This window comes from Myotis yumanensis, unplaced genomic scaffold (genome assembly GCF_028538775.1).
Source record: "Myotis yumanensis isolate MYYU_CA2020_CCGP unplaced genomic scaffold, mMyoYum1.0.hap1 SCAF_4, whole genome shotgun sequence".
Classification (NCBI taxonomy): Eukaryota; Metazoa; Chordata; class Mammalia; order Chiroptera; family Vespertilionidae; genus Myotis; species Myotis yumanensis.
The window spans coordinates 107,671,055-107,678,810 of NW_027223755.1; the positions used below are offsets into that span (position 1 = coordinate 107,671,055).

General features: G+C 54.1%; 1 pseudogene; it reads right to left on the reverse strand.

Moving 5' to 3' along the window:
• Nucleotides 1-1,791: 1,791 nt before the first annotated feature.
• On the reverse strand, nucleotides 1,792-2,547 carry LOC139009563 (hsp90 co-chaperone Cdc37 pseudogene; annotated as a pseudogene).
• Between the last annotated feature and the right edge of the window lie 5,209 nt (nucleotides 2,548-7,756).

Sequence of the window (7,756 nt, forward strand, 5' to 3'; positions counted from 1 at the left end):
TCTGGGTTTATCCATGTTGCTGCAAATGCTGGGTTTTCTTTTTTTATGGCTGAGTAATTTCCCATTATATGTGTATCTCACATTGTCTTTATGCACTCATCCTTTGATGGATCCTCAGGTTGCTCCATGTTTTGACTAACTATATATATAAAAGGCTAATATGCAAAGTGTCCTCCTGGGAGTTTGACTGGAGATTGGGAGTTCGATTGCTTGCTATGATGTGTGCTGACCACCAGGGGTGCTGGGGTCCAATCCCAGCAGGTCCAGGGGTCCCCAAAGGTGTGGACGGAGTCGGCGAAGAAGGAATGACACAAAGACAGCCTTCAGTTGGTCAGCAGCCTAGTCAGGACCTATAGCCAGGATCTCCAGCCAAAGTTCTGGTCGGAGTTCTGGTCAGGAACTGATGAGGATCTGACGTTTATTGTCTTATTACATCCGTATTTATACCAGCCGATTCCAATCCCGTCAATTTCTATTACAAGGGTTAAGGTGTTTCTCATCTCCATTCCAGGGAGTGAAGACCATGTAACTTAATTACCCGCCTGGCACTTAATTAAGGGGTTGTATCCCCTCCCTAACCTCAGGGAAAGATCCCCACCTGGGGAAACAACCTTCCTCGGAGAGGTGACCTTGGTTAAAACACATGGCGCTAAAGGGAGCAAACATATTAAAAACAGTATGCTACATACGCCAGGTCCACTGAAACACATGCTGTGTGGATGCCTCTTTCCTGCAGCGACTGTGTCAAGCAGCAAGGATGGACCGGCCTCCGGCAAACTCCCCCTTTTTTATTTTTTAAATGATAGCGCATGCAAATCAGCGGCCACCTCTCAGATTGGGCTGTTTAAGACTCGGAAGAAGACTGGCAAGCAATGATTTCAGCTGTCCTCAAGTTGTTGGTTTGGTTGTCCTTGTTGGTCTGGCTAGCAGGCGTCATCACTGGCGAGGGGCTTCCCGACGTGTCAGCGAGTTGAAGGGCTGCATCAAAGGGTCCATCAGGGCCGTGCTTGATGGTGGTGTCGGTGTCCAAGGAGGAGTAAGCTGTGTTCTCTGGGTCAGCTGTTATGGAGGATGGAGGGTAGTAGAGAGAAAAAGAAAAGAAAGCAAAAGAACTACAAGGCATGGACCCCAGCACAGGGGGTGGTGCGGAATGAAGGAAGGCCCTGGCTGGTGGCCAGCAGCTGGGGAAGAAAGGCCGTGGCCAGCTGCTGGAAGGCCCGATAGGCCCTGATCTCGAGCCAGGCCTAGAGACCCTACCTGTGCACAAATTTCATGCACCGGGCCTCTAGTTGTAGATAATGCTGTGATGAACACAGGGTGCAGATATCACATGTAGATACCGATTTCATTTACTTTGCATAAATACCCAGAAGAGGGGTTGTTGGATCATACGGTAGTTTGATTTTAATCTTTTTATTTATTTATTTTTTTACAGAGCTTCTGAAATACTTTATTGGAAGACCACTGCTGTTTACCATATAGAAGACTCAACAGCTGACAGTGGAAACAGAGCCCACAGCGACTGGAGCAGGCCCTCGGCTGAATTCCCTCCCCCTCTCCAGTGGATCAGCCTAACCACCTCTGCCCTCCCTGGCCCCGGGGGCCTTGGGCATGATGCTGATTGGGTAGCTGTAGGCAGTGAAGGCCCTGGACTCAGAGCAAGGCTTGGATGAGTGCTGGAGGGTGGGGGAAAGGGAAGGCCGCTAGGGGGTAGGGCAATGACATCTATTTTCATTTTCTGAAAAGCGGGATGCAGATGCCTGCAGGCAGGCGGACAGCGGCTGGGGCGGGTCACGTGCTGACATCCTTCTCATCTGGCTGACAGCTTCTGGCAAAGGGTCCTGGGCCTGCCCCCTCCCCTCCTTGGCCTCCCTGGGTTTGGAGTTGGGGGCCCAGAGGCCCGAGTGGATGCAGCTGCGGGTGGTGCTTCGCATCTTGCTGATGGCGTCTTGGAGCATTTGCACGGCCTTCACATCCAAGCACTTCTGGAGGTCCCCAGGGAGAGACTCGTCGACTTCCACGGGGTCCAGGCCACCCGGGCCACGCCACTTCTTGCGTCCCTCCTCCTCGTACTCCTCCACGGCCTTCTCGATGCTGCATGGTGAGACCCGCACACGCTCCCCGAGGGCCTCCAGCTCATCGCTGCAGCCCTCCAGGTACCGGCGGCTGCTGTTTGCATCTTGGTGAGGCAACGCTGGAAGCGGACAGGGCTCCCCCTGCAGGCCTTGGCCAGCTCCAGGATGACCCGATGACAATGGTCTGGCGTGCCGCCTTCCCCATGTGGCATGGCTCCTCCACCTCTAGGTCAATGCACCGGTGACAAGGTGGTTGGCCGTCTCCTCGCACACCAGGTGGGCGTGTCTGAGGGCTTCTCATGGTCAGCCCAGCCGTGGAGGTGCCCACATGCTCTCTCTGTTCCTCAGACTCCTCCCCAAAGGTCGTGTGTCCTGTTCCCTCGCCTCTCTGACTCCCGCACCTGCCCAGTCTTGGCATCGACCATGCTCCCTTGGAGGCTGTCTTGCGGAACGTGCCCACGCTCCAGGGCATGCTCTTCTCCTGGCGCAGCCCCTCCAGCTTCTCTCCCAGCTCTGCTCCTCCTTAATCTTCAAAAAAAAAAAAAATCCGCACCTGAGGACAGGTTTTTAATGATTTTTAGAGAGAGAGGAAGGGAGAGAGAGAAACATTGATGTGATAGAGAAACGTCGATCTGTTGCCTCCATACACATCCTGACTGGGGATCAAACCCACAACGTAGGTATGTGGCTTGACTGGGAATTGAACCCACAACCTTTATTTGGTGTGCAGGCCGACGCTCCAGCCAACAGCGCCACCAGCCAGGGCACCCCCGGATTCTTTGAGGGGCCTCCACACTCTCTCCCTGGTGGTTGCACCAGTTCACATTCCCACCTGAAGGCAATCCCCCCCCCCCAACCCCCCCCCCCCACCACCCCGGTGGAATCTTCGAGCTTTTCTTTGGTGTTGCTTTCCCACAGGACACCCTCTGCTTTTCCCACAGGACACCATCTCCTCACCACGTGTGGTTGTTATAATGTCACTTCCTGCCCGGCTGGTGTGGCTCAGTGGTTGAGTGTTGACCTATGAACCAGGAGGTCAGGGTTCGATTCTTGGTCAGAGTACATGCCTGGGTTGTGGCAGTGTGGGGTGTGCAGGAGGGAGCCCATCAATGATTCTCCTCATTGATGCTTCTCTCTCTCTCTCTCTCTCTCTCTCCCTCCCTCCCTCTCTGAAATCAGGAATAAAAAAATATATTTTTTAAAAAGTCACTTCCTAAGAGACACTCCCCTGACCACCTTAGGTCGCCAGCCCCTGCCCTCGCTCTCCCGGCATCACTCCACTCCCCTTGCTGGAGCCGTCCCACTCAGAATGGCTGGCCCTCCCGGGATGGCCTGTGGGTCCCGTGTCCTCCGCTAGCCGGAGCGGGGGAAGTGCTCTGGGCTTTGAGAACCACTCAGTGTTGTCGTGGTGCCCGTGCCCCCGTATCCTCGCGGTGCCCGGTGCCCTCACAGTGCCGCGCCTCTGCAGCTGTACCACAGGAGCAGCCACACACAATGCAAATGAATGCACAGCTGTTTCCAACAAAACTTTATTTTCAAACACAGATCATGGCACAGGCTCTGGCCCTGGAACCATAGATCCAGGGAGACGGTGAACTCTGCTTCATGCATTGCTGCACCCTCAGCTCTTAGCATGGCGCCTGGCACGGAGTAGGAGCTCCTCCAAGCCCACGTCCAGGGATTTGGACTCGGCTGTAAGCTCAGTATCGAGGGGGGGGATGTGGGCATGCAGGGACTCAGGCCTCCCAAACGTAGAGATATCGGGTGTGGCCCATGGGCTTCCTGCCTTCCTCGACTCAGGAGACGGCTTGACCTTCGTAGACAGTCTCCACGTTGGGATGGCCATGCACACAGTGCTGGGTGCGGGGACCCGAGTGGACTTCTGTTGAGCCGGCTTCTGAGAAAGCATTTGCTTCCCCGAGGAAAAGGAACAGACTCGGCTGTGCATCCTGACTCCGTCCCTCTGACTGGGTGCAGATGTGAGGCCAGGAGGGGCAGGACAGAGGGCGGCCCCTTGTCACCGAGAGAGAGTCTACCCCCGTGTCCAGAGCTCAGGGCTGCTGGCTATTTAAGGCAACTCGAGCCTTCACTTGGTTCACCCCTGGGAGTGAGGTTTGCTTTTGCTTGGAGCTGAACACGACCTCACCGCTGCGCTTGGTAACTGTTGTTACGCCAGCGGCGCATCCCCTATCCTCTGTCCTCCCTGGACATCTCAGCAACTCTTTTCTCTAATTGCCCCTGTCCATTCCTCAGTGTTCTCTTCTCTGTGCAAATTCCTGGCAGAAATAACTAGAAAAGTTCTTGGTCTTGGGAAACATAACCCTGTGGGGACACCCTGCCGACTGGGGACATGGACGGTGACACCCCCTCCTGCTCGCTCTGTGTTTGCCAGCCTTTGAGAGCTTCAGTGCTGGGTCCTCTGACCCTGGGCCGTTTGCCTGGCACCCTCCACACCTTCGAAAACCCCAGGTCTGTAGGGCCCTGCCCCACCCGGAGGCGGTGTGCACACCTCTCTGACTGCGCCCGGCCCTGCTTTACCAGAGAGAGGAGGTTATTAGAAGAGGGAGGTCACCTGGGCTACCATGACAGCTCTACAGAACCTTCCCTCCACTGAACGGCAAGCTAACCGGAGGATCCGAGATCTTATTAAGTCATTTATTAATTCATTAATTCAACAAACATTTGTTGAACACTATGTGTGTGCCTGTAGCTGTGCTTGATACTGGGATATAAAAAGGCAAAGCAACAGCTATTCCCAGCATGGAGATGCTCACAGCTGAGAGTAGGCGACAGACTCATAAACAGATCCCCCTCCCCGCCCCCCAATAAGATGGTCACGTGCTAGGAGGGAGATCCCAAACATGCCAGGAAAAGGGAGGCATCGTGGTGAACTTGCCTGGCAGTTTGACCGGGTTTCAAGTACAAATGCCCTTTAAACAAGGGTGGCCCCATGGGGTCACTCCAGGCAGAAGAAAGACCATGCACTGACGTCCTGAGACGGGAGTGAGGACCGAGGACCGGGGACCGGGGACCGGGGATCTGTGAAGAGGTTGCTGTGGGCACACTCTGGTTTCTGGGCGGGGCTGGCAGCAACACTGACGCTGGCCGCGGCTGGGAAAGCAGGCCGGCCAGGCTGGAGAGCATGGCCACAGACCCAGGGGCATCCCCAGCAAACAGCCCTGGAAGCATAGAAAGCACAGAGGGAGGGCTCCTCTCTGCGCACAGTGTCAGTGTCAGTGCTAGCACGACCCGGGAACGTCTCGGGGATAAGTGAGTACGTACTCACTGTAGATGGGCCTCGCCAGTGTGATCATGGACTCAGTTCACACTTCCTCTTTGTTTCCGTTTCTCTAAGACAACATCTATAATGTTTCCTACTTACCCTCAGTAGCATAACAAATCACCTTCCTTCCTATTGGTCATCACAGACAGGAGGGTTATTGCACCTGAGGGTGTTTACCTAGCTGTACAAGGCTCGATTGTGCCTGAGAAGTCACACTACGCGTTGGAACTGTCACACTCACACACATATACACACACACTCACAAATACACACACTCACACACACACACACATACAAGACACACACGCAGACACACATAAGCATTACACAAACTCACACACACACACACACTCACACACCCTGCAGGGGTTGCCAACACGTGCAGCTTCTTAAGCCAGCTGGCACTCTGGTTCAACGATAGGAAGTGGTGTGCCAAGCTGGGTGACTTCCCCGACCAACTGCTAGACACCAGGACCCTTGCCCAACCCCGAGAGCTCCCGTTTTCTCCAGCCTCTCCCTCCCCTACTTTGTGAGGTGGCTGACCTTGCCCATGAAGCTCACTCAAGTTGGGCTTGCTGGCTCTGGTTCAGGATGGCGGCAATTACTGAGGGAATGGACGAGAAGGGTGGCTAGGATCCTGTGTCCAGAATTGTGATTCTAGAATTCCAAGTCTCACAAGGCTCCAGGACGCTGCACTTGGAAGACACTAGAAGCACAGCCCAGCAGAGGTGGGGCTGGCACCGAGGGTCAAGCCTGGCCTCTGACTCTTCGTCCTGGCAGAGGCAGGATGGCCGGATGGGTGGGCGTCTCCCAGGAGCCGATGCTCTGAGGCCGCTAGAGGGAAGTGAACATAGTGCTGGCTGACAACGCTAATTCTTTAACCACCGGGGCCACTGCAGCTCCCACACCAAGCCAGGCTCCTGGCATCTGGAAGGCTGAGCCATCCGGGCGTGGTGATGAGCATGCGCCGAGGGTGTGGGCATTATTTCCCAGCAGCTACCTCCTGTGGTCGCCATGATTCTTTTCCCTTTACTCTGTATCCCGGGAGGAGAGACCAGTGGTTTCTCCTGGAAATCGGTTCTGCAGCCGTCGCTGTCTCCGTGGGTGTTTGCAGGCAGGGACTGAACCCACGGTGCTCCCTGCGCAGGTGCGTGAGGCAGCCGTGACAAGGACATCGCCGGAGGGGGATTAAAGTGCAGAGTCTGAGGGCCGTGTGTGGCCTAGACAGGACGTTCTCCTCTCTGGCCTTCCATGTCCCGCCTGTAATTGAAGGTGATGAACTGGGTGGTGGATCTTGGTGGCCAACGCACAGGGACCAGAGAGAGCAGAGCAGTGAAGCAGGCCCGAGGTACGCGCACCGCGTGAGTTGGCCGGATCGGGGCGCGATGGCCCACTTGGGAGCGTGGCGGGCCCTGGCTCAGCTCCAGCTCCTTGTCCCAGGCAGGAATGAGGGCCCAGAGTTTGGACAGCTCCTGTTTTACCAAGAGAAGCCAGGAATCTGGATGGTAGGAGAGATCTCCAAATGTGTAAATACTGGCCCGCACTTACGGAAACACTGAGAAACCAAATGATCTCATCCACTGGCCAAATTTCAACCATGGCCACCACTTTCTGTCCTCCTCACTGGCTGGTCTGCCATCCACATCTGATGGTCTGTGGCCCACTGATAGTGCTTGCGGGGATGGAGTTCCGACCATGAACTGTGGGCACCCTTCTGTGGTTGTTTAAAAAAACAGCCAGAGGGGATTATGCTGAGTGAAATAAGTCAGACAGAGAAAGACAAATACCATATGATTTCACTTATATGTGGAATCTAAAAAGACAAAATAAATAAACAAACAAAACAGAAACAGAGTCATACATACAAAGAACATTTTGATGGTTGCCAGATTGGGGTGGGGGTGGGTGAACATGGTGAAGAGATTAAGAAGCACAAATCGGCAGTTACAGAATAGTTACAGGAATGTAAAGTACAGCATAGGGAATATAGCCAATAATATCGTAATAACTACGTACGGTGCCCGGGTATTCGAATTATTGGGGTGTTCACTTTGTAAGTTACATAAATGTCTAATCACTATGCTGTACACCTGAAACTATATAATATTGTGTGTCAACTATAATTGGAAAATAAAGATTTATTTTAAAATGAGCTCTGTCATTAGCTGAGCAATTTGGGCCAGTCACTTCTCCTCTCTTTTCTAAGACGGCACACAATGAGGGCTGTCTCGTCGGGCTGCTGTGAGTGAGAGGGAACGATGGGCCCACACTGCTCTGCCCAGGGTCCTGCCATGTCTTAACCTCCTGTTCCTTCTTCAGTCCTTTCCTCTTGCATTTTATTTACCCATCCAGTCACTCAGCAAATAACAGTTAGGCACCGACCGTGGGCCAGGCATTG